This window comes from Sciurus carolinensis, unplaced genomic scaffold, assembly GCF_902686445.1.
Source record: "Sciurus carolinensis unplaced genomic scaffold, mSciCar1.2, whole genome shotgun sequence".
Taxonomy (NCBI): Eukaryota; Metazoa; Chordata; class Mammalia; order Rodentia; family Sciuridae; genus Sciurus; species Sciurus carolinensis.
This window is the reverse complement of record NW_025920130.1, coordinates 2,077,753-2,098,792: the sequence shown is the minus strand read 5'-3', so window position 1 is coordinate 2,098,792 and position 21,040 is coordinate 2,077,753.

Below are 21,040 nucleotides of genomic sequence, written 5' to 3'. Positions count from 1 at the left end.
GGGTCTTATATCTCCAATCTTTGGTCTATTTTCTCCATTCTGTAACTCAGGATTACAGAGGTGCCTCCTCTATACACAGCCAAATGGTGATTTGCTTTTCTCTTGCCTTATCCCATCAGATGCCTTTCTTTGAATTGGTCTTCAAATTCATTATTATTATTCATTATTATTATTATTAATAACCATTGCTTTGTTTTTCTAAGCATTTTCCTGAGTTGCACCTTGATATTCCCTTTGACTTCTGACATTCCAAAAGTTGAATTTTCATTTTCCCTTAGATAGCATACTTATTAAATTTGGATCTTTCACCAGGGTTAAGTAGTTGAGGAACCTATTTGGATATGGGAAAATGTGTAAGTATATTCTCCCTCAGAATCCATGGAGGATTGGCTGCAGTATCCACACATGTCCTGCAAATCCTTCTGCCTAAGACCTGTGGGTGCTCATGGCCATTACCTAAAACAGCATAACATTTGCCTATATTTCTCTGTGTTCCTTGAATCATCTCTAGATTACTTTAAATACCTAATGCAAGTGGTAAAGGTGATGTAAACAGTTGTTATATGATTTTATTCAGGGAATAGTAATAAAAAAGAAAGTCAATAGATGTTCAATATAAGTGCAGATTTTTCTGAATATTTTCTATCCAAGGTTGGTGGGGTCCATGGATATACTGCCCAACTGTATTTTAGAGTTACTTTACTCAGTCCTTGCTCCTCTTCACATTATCTGGCATTACACCTTCTCTTGTTCAATTTGATTCCTATTACATTTAGGTGTTTCTTCTGAGGCCCATTGAGCAAAAGTATATTGTCATCATTTAATATGGGAAAAAGAGTTAAAGAAGTTTCAAAACTTCTACACATAAATGAATGGTTTTCTACACTACTGCTCTGATATTAAGTTTTCTGGAAACAAAATCCCATTAAGTAGCAAGTCAACATGAAGCCAAAGGAACCAAATGATTAGATATAAGGCTTTGTAGAAACAATGATATTTGATAATACATTGTAAAACTTCAATTTGCATATAGTGAGCATTCTATGTGACTCAAGTCTTTCTACTCAAGCATTCTGGAATGATGATATATATTGACCCCTAAGAAACAGCTAAAAATTAGGAGTTTAATCAGTCAGTTCTGTACCAATTATCATTTAATTACTTGGTAATTATGCATTAGGTATGAAGAACAGAGTTTTTGTGAGTAGGAGAAGGGTATGTGTATGTTAGTGACTAGATGTGTAAACGTGCCCTCATATAGGTAGACAGGATTTCATTGTGAATAAATTTCTTAAAATCAGAACTCTGTCCATTATTGGTATGACCTAAGCTTTAGTTCTGGGCATTTGGTGTTTCTTAACAGTTCCAATCTGAAATAACAATGCCACAAAGTTCAACATTGCATTATCTTAATTTCATATGACGTTTCATCTTTGTTAAAATACAAATATTTTAAAGAGCTTTATTAGTGTATTTAACTCCTGATTATTTTTTAATTTGTTCTCATTTGTTATACATGATAGTAAAATGCATTTTGACACAATCTACACAGTTGAACACTACTTCTCCTTTCTCTGGTTATACATGGTGCAGAATCACATCAGTAGAGTAAGATATACATGTAAGTAGGGTAATAATATCCATTTCCTTCCACCGTCCTTCCCATCCCCACACTACCTACTCCCCTCACTTCCCTCTGCACAATCCAAAGTTCCTTCATTCATCTCTACCCTCACCCCATTGTGGATCTGCATCTGCTTACCAGAGAAAGCATTCAGCCTTGATTTGGGAGTTCAGTTTATTTCGCTTAGCATAATATTCTTCAGTTCCATCCATTTACCTGCAAATGCCATAATTTCATTATTCTTTATGGCTGAGTAATATTCCCTTATGTATATATACCATATTTTCTTTATCCATTCATCTATTGAAGGGCATCTAGGTTGGTTCCACAATCTACCTATTGTGAATTGAACTGCTATAAACATTGAGGTGGCTGCATCACTATAGTATGCTGATTTTAAGTCCTTTGGCTATAGGCCAAGGAGTGGGATAACTGGGTCAAGTTTTCTGAGGAATCTCCATACTGCATTCCAGAGTGGTTGCAACAATTTACAGTCCCACTAGCAAAGTATGAGTGTACCTCTTCCCCCACATCCTCACCAACATTGATTGTTGCTTGTATTCTTGATAATTGTCATTTTGACTGGAGTGAGATGAGTAGTTTTGATTTGCATTTCTCTAATTGCTAGAGATGATGAACATTTTTTCATGTTTGTTGATTGATTGTCTATCTTCTGTGAAGTATCTGCTTAGTTCCTTAAACCATTTATTGATTGGGTTCTTTATGATTTTTTTTTTTTGATGCTTTGAGTTCTTTGTATATCCTGAAGATTAGAAGAAGCTTTTTAGTTTTAATCCATTTCATTTTTTGTTTCCTGATTTTACTTGAAAGTCAATGAAAGTAAGAAAAGAGAAGTGAAAATAAGTCAGTGGGAACTCAGTATCATAATATTTTGAGATAAAACAGAAAGAGGAAAGATACAGAAAAACTAGTTCATAGGATAACTAGTTCCTAACTCCTCCTAATTCCTCCTACCTCTTGACTTCTCCCAAAGATAACCTGCTTTTGAGAAAATGTTACCAAATATTTTTCCTAAGTTCTTTTCATTCACCAATTTGCCCTCGTTCTTTCTATATCCTAATACTAAAATTTCAAGGTCAGACTGACATTCACAATCAACTCCATGTCTTTTGAGTCAGTTCACTTTAAATGTTGAACTATTTCTGCTTTGGATTTTTTTTTTTTTCTTTAAACTAAAATTTTCTCTCTGCTCTAGTACTTTTCTCTGGGTAAATTCCATACAAGTTAAATCATTGTACTTGAGAATGTTTCAAACACTTTGAAGTAGCCGCTATATTTCCCCCTAAGTCTTTCCATTTATATATTTACTATGAATATTTTCTTAGGTTTAATGTGACACTAAAAATCCAAGTTGTTAGACTCTTAACATTCTGATAAAATCAATCTGCTTTGGAATCATGTGGATATAACCCATTGGTCCTTGAGATGAGTATATTTTCTTCCTCAGAACTCCTACCTGAAATAAAATATCACAGGATGAGAAGACTTTTAAATTGTTAGTTCAGTCTTTCATGTCTTGGTATCATTAATGGAAGAGGCAAATTCAGTTTTTCAAGCAAATGAGTTTTTAGAGTTGAAAAATATTATATCTGTTCAGAGAGTCTAAAGGTATAACTTTGATTAATGGGCACTGGAAATCACATTTCAAGAATAAAAATTAAGACCCCTAACTCTTGTTCTGCATTCTAAGAATAAATTAACCATATTTTCTAGGAAAAAACATTTTCTTAGTTATAAAAGGACTTTATTTTACCTTATATTATCTTTGGTATCTTAAAATCTTTTTCATACTGAATTTTATATTTTTGATTAGGTTATAGCTGTATTTCTGTGGAATTTTATATTATCCATAGCACAGTTAGTAAGTAGAAATTATAACAATTATTAGACCAAGAGTAAAACAACAAAATTGATTTTGTGGGACAGACAAATGCCAGTAATTCAAGCAAACAACCATCAAAACAAAAAACCTGTTCTAAGCAGAGATTTAATGTTAGGCTGTCAGTGTTTCAGTGTTTGAGTTTCATGTTTGAGTTAGACAGATAAGATTGTTTTTACATTAGTTTGCCAAATTAACTGAAAATATTACCTATCATTTTGTTAATAGTTCATATATTAACACATACAAAAATTGAGATTTCTCTTCACTATATGACAAATGGAAAAATCATGCAACTAACAGAACAGAAGTCTATAATTTGCAACATCTAAAACTGATAGCAGAAACATGGACAGAATTGGAAGACATTGTGCAATCAGGTAGCTTCTCAAATAAATTATTTCAGTCACAGAAAGATAAATACCTCATGTCTCTTTCCACCCATAAGTGGAATCAAACAATTGAACTCATAGAAGCCAAGAATAGAAAGTGATCAATAGATTCTAGGAATGATAACAGGGAGGAGGACAGAAGGAAGTTAGATAATAGGAACCAAAATATAGTTGGAAATAAATAATAAGTTCACTTGTTGTACAGGACATAGAATGACTCTAGTTTGCAACAATTTATTATATATTTCAAAATAACTAAAAGAGAGGAGTTTGTAAATGCTAATTACCTTGATTTTGTTATTACTAATTGTCATGTTTATATCAAATATCACACCCATTAATTTGTACAATTATTATGTGTCAATTAAAAATAAATGAACTAGGAACCAGGTGCAGTGGCATAAACCATAATTCCAGCAACTAAGGAGACTGAGGCAGGAACATTGAAATTTTCAGGCCTGTCTCAGTAACTTAGCAAGGCCCTAAGAAACTTAGTGAGATCCTGTCTAAAAAGAAAACATTAAAGAAGGGCTGGGGATAGCTCAATGTTAAAGTGTCCCTTGGTTGAATTGCCAATACAAATAAATAAATAAAATATAAAATAAGTAAACCCATAAGAAATTAATATGTATAATTTCAATGAACTATTAAAATCTACCACAACAAAAAATAAAACACCTATTATTAAAATGGGACAGGAGGAAGAGTAGGGGATTCAGAGAAGGGAAAAGAAAAAGAGCTCTCACACTGTTAGTTATCTTGATTAAAAATTTACCCCAGGGTGAGGAAGGTAGAATGTTTACTTACTTCACCACCAAATCAATGTGACTTAAAATGCTTTGACTCTTTGAGACAAACATTAAAAGTTTGAATGAAACCAAATATTGGCAAGAATGTTGGATAAGAGGAACCTCTTTGGCAGTAATAGCAGATCATACTTTCTGGTACAAATATTTTATGTATATTCCAAGAGAGAAAAGTCCCACAAGAGAAGCTCTCTAGTAATTCATGGGGGATAAATGCAGAGAAATGTGTGGTACCTCATCTAGAAGGAGGTTTGGGCAATCTAGGTGTCTATTATCTGTAGTAGAGAAAAAGAAAAGAATTCCACTGGATGGAATTTTGTGGAGTGGTAAAAAAGAAATAAGCCCAAGAGACACTAAAGAGCATGAATGCAGGATTTAAAAGGTGTTAAAGAAATAAAGAAGGAATGTTTTATAGAACAACATTCTTCATGTAAATTAAACAAAAATTAATTTCATATGATTTACAGATATCCAGTGGAATGAATTAATGCTTATGAAGATAAGCATTGGGAATGAATGAAGGTGGGAATTTGAGGAGGTAAAAACCAAACAATAAAGATACATCAAACTTACATAAATTATTACGAGTGTAGTATATCATGTACTGAAGCATATAACTAATTCTATGTATCTGTCTTCTAAACGAAAAAAAAATCTTCTTAGAATTAAGTTCCAGGAAAAGTTTTTCCTCTGAGGCAATACATGACTCCTTTCATTAGTTCATTACTTTTAATTTTTTTAGAAATGAGAAATGGTGGAGAATCTACTCTACAAGTTTATCTGGATGACAAAACAACAACAGTAAAACAACATGATTCTCTCTCCAAGTGCACTCCCACATTCTTATCTTTCCCCCTTTTCTGTTTATCCACCTTTAACTTGGGGGAGGAGGGGAAATTATCACTGATGGTACAGTAAATCAAATAGGAAAATTTTAGTAAAATATGACATTGAAGTTGGACAAAAAAAGGTGTTATAGTTTGGAAGGCATAGTTCTTCAAAGATTCATTTGTTAAAAGATGTAGTCCCTAGTGTGGCACTTTTAGGGAAGTGATGAAACCTTTAGGAAGTGGGGTATACTGAGAAGTTTTAGGTGATTCTGTGGTGTGTCCTCCAAAGGGGAATATAGACCTTGGTCTCTCTCTTTCCTTTACACCTAATCCTGAGGTGAATGGGCCTTCTTTGCTACGTGCTTCTTCCATAGTACCATGAGGTACTGTGCTACCACAGACTCAAAGTAACAGGGCCAGTGGATCACAGACTAAAACCTCCAGAGTAGAAAGTCCATATAAACTTTTCCTCTTCATAATTGGATTAATATGAGGTATTTGCAACAGTAATGGAAAGTTAACACAAAAGTTCATCAGTATTTTCTTAAAAGAGCACAGTTTGTTCATTTGTTTTCCACAATGAACATCAAGTTATATGGAAGTTTTCCATTTGTCAGAGATACTGAGAGATAAAATGTAAGGAATGCAAGTGATAAAAGAATATTAGATAATAAAATGATTCCCTATTATTTTTTGTAGTAGACTACATGTAGAGTGAAAATAAATTAAGAAAAATAATATATACTTTAGACATTTTATTTTTTTATAATAAAAAATACTTTTTTTATAAAAAGGGAATACCAGTATTACCTTCCTTGCATAACAAATATTAACAATTTTAAAATCAAAACTTGTACTGACATGGAGATGTCTATGTGCAGAATCACTGAAGAATGAGTCAGGAAGAAGTTACTCAAAATAAGTGGAACAGTTTAAGGCTATATTGGGTAGATTTGAATGCAAATTATTTAACTTTAAGCCCAAAGTTCTTTCCAATATCTCATCTGTGTTTCTAAAAGTGATAATAGATTCCAAAGCATTTTGTAAACTGTAAAATACTAAATGAATAGAGAGAATTAGTTTGTTTATCCACAAAATAATTCCAGCTATCCAAAAATAATTCCTCAACTCCAAATATTGCATTATGTATTCAGTATGGTCATTTGGTGGGTGATATATCAAACTTTAGTTTATAATTGAATGTTTTATAAGAAAAAACAAAAACAGGGGCAAATGAGAGAAACATTTTATAAAACATCTAATCTGATTTAGTAATATTTAATGAAATTCAACCATGATTATATGATATCTATCTCCCCACAGAAAACACTTAAGAGAGTACATTTAGATATCAACTATCCCTAATCAAACTTGTTGAAGGCAACTTCTATCCTTCAGGACCTGGAGTCTGGTCTAGCCACACTCTGAAAATACTCATCAGACCCCTTATTATCAGTCAAAATTCCCCTTCTGCTCAGGCTGCCAAGACTGCATAGCTGAATTTATGATCAATTACAGTAACTCTGTGCATTTGGCATATTTATATCCCATTCTCTCCATAAAATATTTGAATTTAACATTTAAATTTAAGTGGTCTTATTTTAAATATTCTTTATTGTAATCAAGCTCAAACTTTTATAGGAGATATAAATTAAAACTTCAATAAACAAAAATTAAATGAATAAATATAGTTTTGGGGAGAGAGCATAGTCTTTATTTACAAACATGAAGTAATTAGGAAATGTCCTCAAGAAGATGCTCAAGGAAGAGCTGCAGGAGGAAAAGGGAGGAGGTAATACTGAGGGAGGAGTGGAGTGAAGGAGGGAGAAAAAAACAGATGTAGGTCTAATGCAACTGTAGCCATCATACCCCTGGACTTTTATGGAGTTTGAGAAGATGTCCTAATGCCTTGTGTATTTTTATAAAAGGCAATCCTTACACTAACATGAGAATAATCATTACCTGCATTTCCTTCATACTATTGATGAGGAAATGGTGAAATAAATTAACTCTTCTGTGGTTATATATTCAGCAAAAATGACCACCATGCTGTTTGGTCACAAAACTCATTTAGAAAAAAACACAAAACAGGATTGATTTTTAAAAAAACTTTTTAATGAAGATTTCAGTTTAGGATAGTTAGAGATGATTTCTTGGGGGGAAAAAAAGGAACCATATTATATTATGAAGGGAAGGCAAGGGAACAGCAGAGGCAGGACTGGGGTACCAAGGGGGATGTGGCATGGTGAGAGAAGTGGGAGGTAAGTCTGATTAGTAATATTTAATGAAATTCAACCATTCCTATATGATAGATATCTCCCCACAGAAAACCCTTAAGAGAGTAGATTCTCTCTTCAGTCATCTCAACTATAAGCCATTCACCAACTTCCTTTAGAGACTTTATATCTATGAATAAGAAAAAATATGATTTCATATTTTCTTTAAATTGACTCATTTTTACTTGACTAAATTGATTCATGAAGAAAACACTAAAGCATATCCACGAAAACATGCTTTAATAGTGGGAAGCCATAAAATAAACCTTAAAAGCGAAGTGTGCTTTTGAATTCCAGCTAGCTGGTAATACCTGCCAGCTTAAGATTCTGTGTCTGCACTCTGCTGTTTTGATCATTTTCATGGAAAAATATAATTTTAATAATACCTAGTAGAATTTAAGCCTTCATCATTTGAGAGGCACTCTGTTTTCTAAATACTTTTGTTTCCAATGCCTTATTTGATCCTAACAAGAAATTTTTGTAGTAAGAGCTTTTATCCTAACTGCAACATGCAGATTTAGTAATGGTGGGAAGATATTAATGATAGAGTAGTCATAATCTAAGTCTTCCTGATCCACAATGGAAGGTGTCCAAAAAAGGGTGGGGAAAAACTGACTTTCACCTATGAGGTCCCATGTTATGCCCAGATGATTACCAATGTTAATGCTTCAAGAGTTTACCTGTAATGTCCTCTTAACAAAGGCATCTCCTGCATGCTTTGGAACATTAAGAAAAGGTTTATAATAATAAAGTTCTAACATTTTTTGTGAGCCAGACAGCAACATCATATTTCTATATCTAGAAAGGACAAGCTGCACTACTTTATACTTTCCTTGATCTACAATTCACACTTGTGGGAAAACAAGCAAAATAACATATAAAGGCACTTACAGAATAGAGGGGAATCCCAAGGTTTTCCAAGTTTTTATTAAAAAAAAAAAAAAAGCCGCTGGAGAGGTAGTTGGACAAATTAAACAAGTTGTTTAAACTCAGGCATTAAGAGGGACTTTATTGTAGTATGCTTCCCTACTCCCTTATTTCTTTAAGGGAAAAAGTGATTTCTACAACAGTTTCTGACTCATATGCAGATGTATGCAAAATGCTTATGTTTCTCTATGGGTATTAGTAGAGTTGCTCATATAATTCTTAGGAATCCTAAGAGTCCTGATTTGCAAAGTTGTGTGATCTAGATCAATATTATTTCTTCTACTCAATACCATATAATTAGATTTATGAAGAAGAAAAGGGAGAGCTTTTAAAGACCTCACTGTGTCCCTCTATTCTAATAACTACACCTCAGTTTGACTCATAATCCCCTGAGTGCTGCTGCAGTCACCAGGAGCAGAGAAGTACCTCATACAGTTGAAGTGAGAAAAGGAGTCCTTTTGGATGCAGGGAAGAAAAACACAAATTTCTCTTGTCTTAAACAACTGATATTTCTTTACTTTGACAAGAAGGCTAACCATGAATAGAGCTTGGTGAAAAACAAGGGTGCTTTCCTTGTGCAATTTGATGTGCACCAAAATGTCCTTTTCCTACATGACACTTGAAGGTTGCGCAATTAAACATCAATTAAATTTAAAAAAAGCAATGTCAGAAATAGAATGCACTAAGCACTAGCAGCAAATGGCATCCTATCTGATGAAAATCAACTACTCTGGAGGTATATATAGCACAGTCATTGGACAAAGCATTGGAAGTGAGAGGCATGGTTAGCATGAGGTATTACCATGAGACAATGCACAGGAAACCAAAGATGTTGAAAATCCCTTGAAAGTACTACATCATTTGTTTTGTTCTGTTTTGTGGGGGGAATGATAACAGAAATGGAGACAGAGATGTACTAAAAAAAAACCCATATCTATCCCTCACATGTCCTTGTTAAGGGTAGGTTCTATATAGTGTATAGTCAGGCTGTAAGTCAGTTAATTCCAAATGTATAGTGGTGAGTAAGTATAAAAGTCAGTCCTAATGACCCTTCTATTAATAACCTAATTTCTGTCACTTAGCAAGGAAAGTTGTGAAAATGTCACCTTGTGTTCACAAATGTGAGCACAAAAATAATGGCTTACTTTTTCCTGAGGCTAACTCTTCCTTTTCCTCTAGGTACAGTATAAGTTTGAGACTATTGAGTCAGGTTTTCCTCTCGTGCTATCATTATACAGTGCTTATTTCTATCACAGCTCTAAAGATTCGACTTCATCCCACAAACAACAATAACCACAGGAGAAGACAGACAAACAAATGGTCAATATATAAATTGTTACAGAAACTTCAGGGGTTGAAGTAATTTAAGTAAATATGGAGTCAGGGCAAGGTCACCCAGGAGCCAGTTAAACAAAGCATCAAGGAATGGATAGGAGATGAATCAAGGAGGATACACCTAACTGCATGAACAGCATGATCAAATACATGGCAGTGAGGGAGAAATGTGTCAAAAACTCCCTTTTGGTAGAGTCTTTTCTGGGTTATTGTACTCAAAGCATTTGTTAAATCTCATTTTTTTTTAAACCTCACATATTGGAGAGCAAATCAAACAGAAGAGAAGACAAAACAATATGCAAGATGAGTCAGTCATCTGGGAACCTGTGTTGTTAAGGCAACTGCTTCATACACAGAAGGAGGGAAGGCAATGTTACTTACAGCATATGATTGAATCATATCTACCTCTAATAAAAATGTGTTAGCTCAAGCTATTCAAGTCAATAAGTGCCTACAGTCCTGTGAATGTCTTCATGGTTGTTTAGTGGATTCAACTTTCCCTAAGAAAGCTCAATTGATTTTATGCTAGCAACCAATAATTTGGTTTTCCTAATACACTCATACTGATAGTAAATTCTTATAGCAGCATGTTTCATTTTCTTCTGTAGATAGATACATGTATACAAGCACATGAATATTCCAGACAGATCTACTTGTCCAATACCCATTTAAACTGGGAAAAGGTACATGTTTTCAAAGACAGTTTTGCCAACCTCAACATTCACATGATGATTAAACCCATGTTCAGTACTTTCCCCAAAGGTCTGTAAATGTCAGTGTATGTTCCATAAACTGAAATACATTGCTGTAAGGTTAATAGAATATCATTGTTAATGATGCCCCTTAGTGCACTTACAATTTCCTTATAAGAGTTATTGACTAAGGACTTTCCCAAGCCATATGGACATATATATTCTCTAGTCATTGTGGAAATTCCAATATGAGCATTGGTATTCTCAAATCTTTCTATGGGCCGGCAAGGGTATCATAGAATATTCTGTTTGCCTTTTTTCTTTTTAATCATTTTCAGAGAGGACCATGTGGCATGCAAAATGAATTCTTTTCTTGGGAATGGTTCAGCGCTACTTTTAGATTTATTTTCCACTTAATCTGGATCATTCCATCTTTAAGTTGCCATCATTCCAGATATTTTTACAACTTGGGTGCCAGGTGGCTGCTCCTGGAAAACTTGTGGTCCCACTTTACATCTTAACATGTAAATATCCATCATGAGGATCTCCAAGTAGCAAGAAGAATCTGCTCATAAACCTGGAAGAGGAAGGGGTTCTGGGGGATTCACTATAGACCAAAGCACCACTTGCACTCTAATGGAAGAGGCTGGTGCATTTCAAAAATTGTTCCAGTATCTTTTAAAAGACTCTTTTCAAAGAAGTCCTAGGGTTTCTGCTCAAGTCATGTATCATCCATGAACCTGGCCATAGGAACATCCATCCTACAGCACAATCTTTCTTATCCTAGATTTTGTGTTTATTTTTACCAGCTAGTCAGACACTATATCATAAACTTATTATTTATTTCAATTGAAAGTCATTGAGAGTCAGTTTTATTGGAAGGTAATTCTTTTGTTTCTTTGGCATATACAACATTAAATATAGTTCTCAGGAATTGTTTAGAAATAAGAGCATTTGGTAACCTATTTATCAACTAGTAAATGAAATGTATGTTTATATTATATAAAGTCCGCCTCCCATGTATACTACTTATCAACAAAATGAGGTAAATTTTCAAGTGTATAGGTTATGATCTGGAAAAAGATAGAATTTGAATCCAATCAAATTAATGATTTCTAAAATCAGAGGTAGAACCTCAGTAGCTATATAATAAAATTTTACAGAACCCCTGTAAAATTCTAATGAAAATTGTGCCATTTTTGATGCTTTACCATCTCCCATTTGCAACCAGTAGTCAATTTCTGTTAATTTATAGAATCATGGTCATTATTCACTGAAGGTCAAATGCTGGACCTTATAACATGTATTTTACATCTGTTGTCATATTTGATAATTGACAGCAGGCCTCTGATATGTGTAGTACAGTCCTCAGTTCATAGCTGAGAATCTGAGTCTTGGGAAGATGGAAGTATCTTACTGAGGCCACACATCTATTAAATGAGGTTGACTTCTCTGAAAATTGAGCTTATCACATTTTGCCATACTGCCTCAAATTCTAAGCTTTCCACTCTCTCATTCTTCCCATTCTATGTCCATACCCTCAAGCTTTCTCTCTTCATTTTTTTTTTCCGAGCAGATGTCATTATGCCTCATGGAACTTATTTACTCCAAAGATCACAATTCCCAGAGTCTGCACAATTCCTCTAGAGCATAGTTCATTTTCCTCACCCATTTCCCTGATTGAAATCTTTTAAGTAGCTGTTACCCTGATATTTGATAAATCAAAACTGAAGTATTTATTTATTTATTCAGTTATTTTTGCTACCAGGGATTGAACTCAGGGGCACTTGACCACTGAGCCACATCCCCAGTCCTTTTTGCATTTTATTTATAGATACGATCTCCTGAATTGCTCAGTGCCTTGCCTTTGCTGAGACTGGCTTTGAACTTGAGATCCTCCTGCCTCAGCCTCCCGAGCTGCTGGGATTACAGGTGCACACATGGCCTGAAGTGTTTATTTTGACCTTGAAGAACAGTCTTGATTTTAATTCCAATTCTGTCTTCTACATCTCTGTTTCACCTTCAGATTTACTGAAGGGCATATCTGGTATATATGCGGTATGCCCTGTATGGTCTTCTGCTTTCTTCCAAATCTGCCTAATTACAAACCAGTAATGCTTAATATCTTAGTTTAAATGTCCTTTCTCTCCTTTCATTGTAATTGGTAATTCTCGAACCTCTGAGAATCCCCATAACAGCCATCCTATTTCTCAGTTACGGAATTTATTACTATTTATTTTATGACACTGTGCACATGGATTATCTATTCCATTAGCCTTACAAATGTTTTTTTTTTAATAATTGAGAATTTCAACTGTCTTGCCTATATTCCCATGTCTGAATTTAGCCCATCCCATTGCCTGACTTGTCTACCTTCCATTTCTAAGTGCGTAACTTGACTTGGCTTACCTGTTCCAGTTCTGTCATTCTGACTGTTGATTGCTGAGTTTGAACCTCCGATCCATGCAACAATAATTAGCCATCCCAATTTCCTTGGTGCTATTCCAGTTTTCCTGGGATTGTCCTGGTTTTAGCCCTGCATCAACAAATTGAAAGAAACCTTCTCAGTTCCAATGAACCATGATGGTTGGTGATGATTTACTCCCTGATAATTATGCCCTTCTCCATGTCTGCAATCAGCAGAGTGGTTACCTAATTCCATCTGATTTATAGCCTATACCTCACTTTTCTGGAATAATCATAGAGTTCTGTTCTCTAAACTCTGGCAATATGAACTGCCAAGATTTCCCCAGACTCTGGTCATTTTTTCCTTTTCCATGATAACTTAGCTTCATATATTTTCTCTATTCCCAAGACTATGCTGACTTTTTAAATGTGTTGTTTCTGAAGCTTTTTTTCCAGTACTTTATGACTCCAGACAGCATGATGCCTCTTGTATTGTGTGGATCATAAAGATCTTTCAACTATAGACATGGTGGTTTGTTGTCTAATTCCTGTGCATTTATAGAGTTCAGATTTCTCACTCTGATTTCTCTTATTTCTTGCCCTTTCTTTTTTTTGTTGAGCAAATCCATCATATTTGAGACTTAAATCAAAGAACAGCTTTTTAATAGGTTGGTTGATGTCAGTGTCAGATTTCTCATCAGTAAAACCTTAGTATTAAGTTTCTCTTTTCTCCTCTAATAAAATTAAACAAGGTAGAGAAAATGAAAAGATATTCCAATGCCCTGTGTGCTATAAGTGTTTAAAGAATCATCATTTACCATTAGACAAATATAAAACAGCAGGGGTGTTATTAATGAAAAGAGAAATGCCAAGTTTTCCAGTGATGCAGACTTGGTGCCACATACAAAGGGTCAGTGATCAAGCCCTCGGTACAGGCCAGCGGCAGCCATGTTTAAGATAAGAGCAGAGTGGAAGCCCGCAGGAGATCCCATGTGCTCAGCTAGGGTAAACTATTCCCAGCCCTTCTGTGCAGGTGATAGTTCTCACCTCAAAACTTATTTCTGGTTTGACAGAATATACTGTGATTAAGTTCATCCTGAAATTTGTGGCAAAGTGACACAGAAACAAATTTCTGAACCTCTTACTAAAAACATGACCCACAGAGACAGAGCTGGGGTTAGGCAAGTGAACTACCTGCTTCAGGCACACAATTAAAGGAGATATGAAAAGAATCAGTAATCAGATTAATTAGATTGAACAGAAATTTTTGAAAATAAAAATTAGGACAAAAATTATGATGAGCAATGAATCAGGTTTTAAAGTAGAGACATCATCTGCATTATTGATTTTTCCTTTTGCCCTACACTCCAATAGCTCTCCACACATTACTGATCTCCCAATACAAACACAGGGAATGTAAGAGTCTCCAATTAAAAAAATACATTTAGAGGTTGTTATTAAGGTTGAGAGAGGAAAAGTATCCCCATGGTGAGTTCAGTTCAGGATTCTGCATAGTATTTAATTTTGAAAAGCAAAAACAATAGGAATCTTTTGGCAGGCTGTAGTTACTATTGTCTCAGGATTAGAAATAATGACCCTTGTGCATTAAGAGGAATTGAACAGGTACTAATGTTTTACTGGAACCTATGGTGAACATAGAGTTCAACATATATGATCATATATATTCCTCATAACAACTTACCAATTTTATACATGTTGAAACTGAAGTTAGCTAAGAAAGGTGGCACGTGCCTGTAATCCCAGCAGCTCAGGAGGCTGAGACAGGAGGATCACAAGTCCAAAGCCAGCCTCAGCAAAAGCAAGGTTGCAAATTAGTGCAGCCACTCTGGAAAGCAGTATGGAGATTCCTTAGAAAACTTGGAATGGAACTACCATTTGACTCAGCTATCCCACTCCTTGGCCTATACCCAAAGGACTTACAATCAGCATACTACAGAGATACAGCCACATCAATGTTCATTGCCGCTCAATTCACCATAGCCAAATTGTGGAACCAACCTAGATGCCCTTCAGTTGATGAATGAATAAAGAAACTGTGGCATATATATACAATGGAATATTACTCAGCCATAAAGTATGATAAAATTATGGCATTTGCAGGCAAATGGATGAAATTGGAGAATATCATGCTAAGTGAGATAAGCCAATCTCAAAAAACCAAAGGAAGAATGATCTCGCTGATAAGTGGATGATGACACATAATGGGGCGTGGGAGGGGTTAGTTTTAGGGTTAGAGTTAGGGTTAGGGAGGGGGGCAAGAATGGGGGAAGGAAGGACTGTATAGAGGGAAAAGAGGGATGGGAGGGGTGGGGGGAAGGGAAAAAATAACAGAATGAATCAACCAACATTACCCTATGTAAATTTATGATTACACAAATGGTATGCCTTTACTCCATGTACAAACAGAGAAACAATATGTATCCCATTTGTTTACAATAAAAAAAAATGAAAAAAGAAAAAAAAAAAGATCTGTTCAGCTTCAATAGTGTGACATTGTCTCTACCACCTTTGTGTAGATTGTCCATAATTTTCAGTGGTTGGAATTGAAGATGTCTTGCTAGACCAGCAGTGATTTTATTTTATTCTCTCTGTCCCTCATAGTCTAACTCTGACAAGAGGTTTATAAGTCATTACCATTTCTTTCCCTCTCAGTTGGTCTTCCTCACTATTTCCTTTCTTATAACTTGATTCTCCCAAATTTCTCTTGAAGTAATATATTTTAAAAGTTCTGTACTACATATCCTCCCCAACTTAGAGCTAATAGTTTAATAGAAACTGTTTTCTATTTATTTCTAAATACTTTACACATCTCAATTCCTGAGAAGTAAGAAACTTACTACTAATTTATTAGCCTTCTCCCTTTATCTGAATGCAATGCTATGCCACTTTGTTAGTTTGGTTTAAGGCATAAATAATTTAATGAATCAATTATTCATTCAATATTTATATGATATTCCATGGTAGTTTATCTGGATATTGAAAAAATCAAATTTTGGTCTTACTGGTTACCTCAAGATAGAAAATTCGCTTTAATAAATCATAGTCAGCAGACTTTGCTGTCTTCACTTTACCAAACGAAGATGTACTTGGTCTCTGGGATGACTCCCACCATGGTGAGGAACTATGAGCAGGCTTGCCAAGTGAAATTTTGGTTTTTGCAAAATTTGGTTAATGGTTTAATTACATCTTTAATTAATTAAAGATAATTAATCCTTAATTGATCCCTTTTCAAGGTCTCCTTCAACTAGCTGAAGCAACCTCTCTTGGTCCCCTGCCATGAGTCAATGATGACATAACCACTGTCAGAGAAATGACTTCTCCTACGAAGTGAATGAAAGATTTCAGGATCCCAGGATGCCATTGTGAAAATTACATTCTTGAGTGCTACAGCTATTCTCTGTAAAGGTCTGAGAGGATTGAGTTATCTTTGGTGAATGACAGATTACTGTCTAGGACAATCTACTCAACAATTACCACATTGAAATGGAGAGGGTGGACAAGCTGGAAAATAAAAGATCATTGAATAATGGCAATGATTGGAACCTTGCCTTGTTTTTTGCAGGAGAGATTCAGTAAAGTGCCAACCCAAAGAGTTTAAATATTCCAGAAAATAACTGGGCAGCCTCCCCAAAAACAAGCAACAAAGAAGCATGCACTTTTTATAGATTTTCATTTATCTCCCTTGTTTAGGGAGATTCTTTATGCTTAAAACATTTAATAAAATTTTCAGGAGTTAATATATTTAATTGTGATTCTCCATGTTACTTTTATGTGCATTTATATTTTTATTTACATTTATGATTTTTTATTTGCTAATTTCCTTCACATAAAAAAGTCTCAACTCCATATATATACCTCCACAAATACTTAGCACTTGAAATACACTTGAAAATAAATTATTACATAATTAGAGGTGAGGAACTATTAGTATCTTCTATTAAGATTTTCCTGATGGCACATTTAACTTTTACCTTAATAAAGGAGTTTGGACAACAATTTCTATTCTGGATAAGGTTCTTAAAATTTGGTTAATGATTTAATTACATTTTTAATTAATTAAAGATGATTAATCTTTAATCCTTTTTCAAGTTCACCTTTATTTACTTTACACAGAATTCTTCACACTTTCTCAGCTGTTGGTCACATTGACTGTTCTGACTGTAATTTTTACACCAAGGCCAAGTCAGGCAAGAGGATAAATTTGATTTGGAAGCAAAATAATAGCTAGAACTTATTTTCAGGGCATCAGAGTCTAATTGGAAACAGAGAATACTCAGGAGCAAAATCATGCTGAAAAAAAAATTATACCATCTAATTATTCTTCCAACAAGTATTTCTTGATTATTTATTATGTAAATAATAAATAATAAATAATCAGGCTCTATTTTCATCTTCAGACTCAAGCAGGATGAGCAGCTAAGTCCTGAATTTTAGGCAGTGGGATTCTGAGGCCTCTCACCTCATGTGGTTTCTGCAAGGCCTCTGGGAAAAAGGTCATGAAGAACTGTGGGGAAGAAACAGAGAAGGCAGAGTGAAAAGAGAAAGGAAGTGGCGATGGGGCAGGCCATAACTCCTTAGAAATTCTAGGAATTACTGAGATAAATTTCCTTTAAATATTTTTATAATCTCTGCTCAATTTTTTCTAGAGAAGAAAATTTAGTTATGATTTACTTTCTAAGTGTTTCTTATTCAAATATTTTGAGTACTTGCATGCATGTGTTCTACCTTGTCCCAAATGTTTCTTTTTTCTCTCATTATCAAGATTTAATATTTGTTTTGAATGTGTATGTTAAATTCAAAATTATTTTTGCTTCTTATTCTGTGTGTATTCTACATATAGATCATTTTCTATATGTTATATCTATATTCCTTAGAGTAATTGTGAATTGGTTATATTATGTTATCTATAGACATGTCCATTGTGAAACAAAATATTTACTATTTCTACATATTACAAAATGAGCATCAACTTTTAAATTCCATGACTTTTTTTTTATATCAGTTAAAGTATTTACCTCTGATGGAAATGACACCATGAATTCATCAGTATGAAGGGTCTCAAGATTTAAGAAAAATCCCAATTTTCTAAACTTTAACACAAACACCCTGGACAGATATATATATATAAAATCTATGACATAAAGCTGTCAGAGCTTGGGGAAAATATTAAACTGAATGAGCTACTCAGTGAAAGAACAGTACACATATTAGATTTAAAATATATAAAGATATATTTTAAAAATTAAGAAAAGTATACTGTATTATGCCTCATTTAAGTACCATAATGTCCTAGTTATAATATGAAGAAAAACTATTTTAACTCTACAGTATTAAAGAGCTAGATGAACTATACTAAAGTCCTATGAAGAGACTGTGATTTTTCTCCTGAACAAATGGAATGATAACTTCTAGATATCTCTACCCTAGCACTCTACTGATCATAATAGATGATCACCCCCCAAAAGTACTGATTTTCCCCAGCCTACATGTAGGCATTTTTTTATTTCCTATTTTCCCTTTTACTATCCACCACCACCTATCAACAGTCTATCTTCTGGATGTATTATTTCCCATTAATTTTTTATGAAAATCCCTTGAGACAACAAACAAATGAGGTTGGGAGCCTGGACAAAGAAGGTGATCCCATAAGTCACTGAATTTTCACAATAGTGTGATGACTTCAACCTTTACCATCCATGGTGCACACACCCTATTTACTACAGGTGCCCATTCCTGACTTCCTCACACATAATCACTGCATTCTCTGACAAGACACAAATAGAACCGACTACTGATGTCAGAATTTCCCAACAGTTCCTCAAAACTTGAATCTAAACCATCCTGCTACTAAGGAGACCCAAGATTTTTTTAAAGTCCAACAATTAATACAAGTAATTATTCCAAACTGTAAAATGATTAGTCATAAAAAATACACTAATCTACTTTCTTTATCTAGGGAATCTAGATATGTAATTTAGGGCACAGTTTACCATACCTGATGGATTCTAGAACTTTCTCTTAAAAGTCCAGATGTCTTAGTGACATTATTTCATTATCTTCACAAGACACACATGTGTCATCTACATAGAGTCCAAATGTCAACTCCTTCCTTCTGTAGCATTTGCTTCAAATTTCAGTTACATAACTTGGGGTCAAGCACTCCAGAGCATCATTCCATTCTATTTCACTGAGTCAGGACATGGAACTACGAACTCAACTTCTTTTTTTTTTCTTAACTAGCATTAACCTATTCCGTAAGTGACTTCATGTGGTTCTCTTTACAGCAAGGGACACCAGTACTCCTTTCTAGTCAATATCAATAACTTCATCCCCTGGGAACCTGTTAGATAGTTAGACACTCAAAATCCCCCACCCCACCTAGGGAATGAATCAGAATCTGTGCTTTAACAAGATCCCTTGGGAGGCATTTGAACACTAAAGTTTGAGAAGCACTGATGAAGGGATGGATGATAGTGGTAAATAATAATCTCAGGTATAATCTTCCTCAGTTGAAAGTTGATTATTAGGATACCTACAAGGGCATGCAAGTACAAGTAAATATGAGAAAAAAGCAGAACACAAAACCAGCAGGGAATAGCGGAGAGTGAGAAATGCATTTTATAAGTGTTCTGTCTAAAATTATATAGAAGTCACATATTTCCAGTTTATCATTCAGAAAAGTAGACTCTAGATGTGCCAGATCTTCTGGATTTCAACAGAGGATATATTATTACTGAAATCTTCAATTATTGACCTACGTGGCAACTAATCACATTTTTTAATACTATGTGAGCCACCTACCAAGTAAGTCTGCAGGGTGCATCTCACCATGGATCACCAGTTTATAACCAGTGCTCTGTGGTCTGTTTGCACACTAAAGGGGATATATTTAAAGAAAACTAAAATATTTATACAAGTGTCCACTTATGTCTGAGTTTCTTTAGTACATTTCTTAAAGAATCAAGATCCCAATTATAACTGTAATTTTTTTAAAAACCCTATAAAACTATAAATCTAAACTATAGAATATTTTTATGACCTTATTTAGTGCAGAAAACCAGGAAGACTTCATCAAGAAAATGAAATAATAGCTGAGTTCCGATGAATAAGAAAAATAAGTAAATTAAGAAATATGATGCAGGCAAGAAGATGTGAGAAAGTTTCCAGGACACACAACATTAGAATTAAAGAAAGAACCTGATGACATAAACATGCATTGTGATAATGGCACCAAGTGGTTAAATCACAAAATACAATTTTATTCCCCCTTTATTGTCTCCCTTTATTACATTAAATAAATGGAATTGGGGAATCCATGACACATCACAGGATTAAGCCAGGATTTACTTCAGTATGTACATCATAAGCAACATTATTCTGGTGCTCAGCAGACTCTACTCCTCCCATGCAAGACTGCGATTAATGGGCTCAGAATAGAAGTTGGGAATATTACTGTCCTGCCAAAGTGTAGTGTTATACATTGCTTAGTTCTAATGAATGTTAAGAGTCATTCTTTACTTCCAATATCCTAGCCAGCCTTTTATTTCCCAAAAAGCCCTTTTCACCAGAAATGACATATTTGTACATACTTGAGTTTGTCATCAGAGTCATGAGTTGAAAGGACTTAATGATACGTTCCCTCTAGACATTCCTCTGTTACCTCATCTGTTATCAGAATCTTATCTAGGAATTTCAGTTTTTTCACCACTAAAATAAGTAAACCCTCCTAAGATATTATATAAGAAATGTAATGTGTCTATAGTACATAGTAGACTATGTTATTTATAAATGATAATTTCCCTTTTTCTTGAATGAATTGAAGGAAAATCAA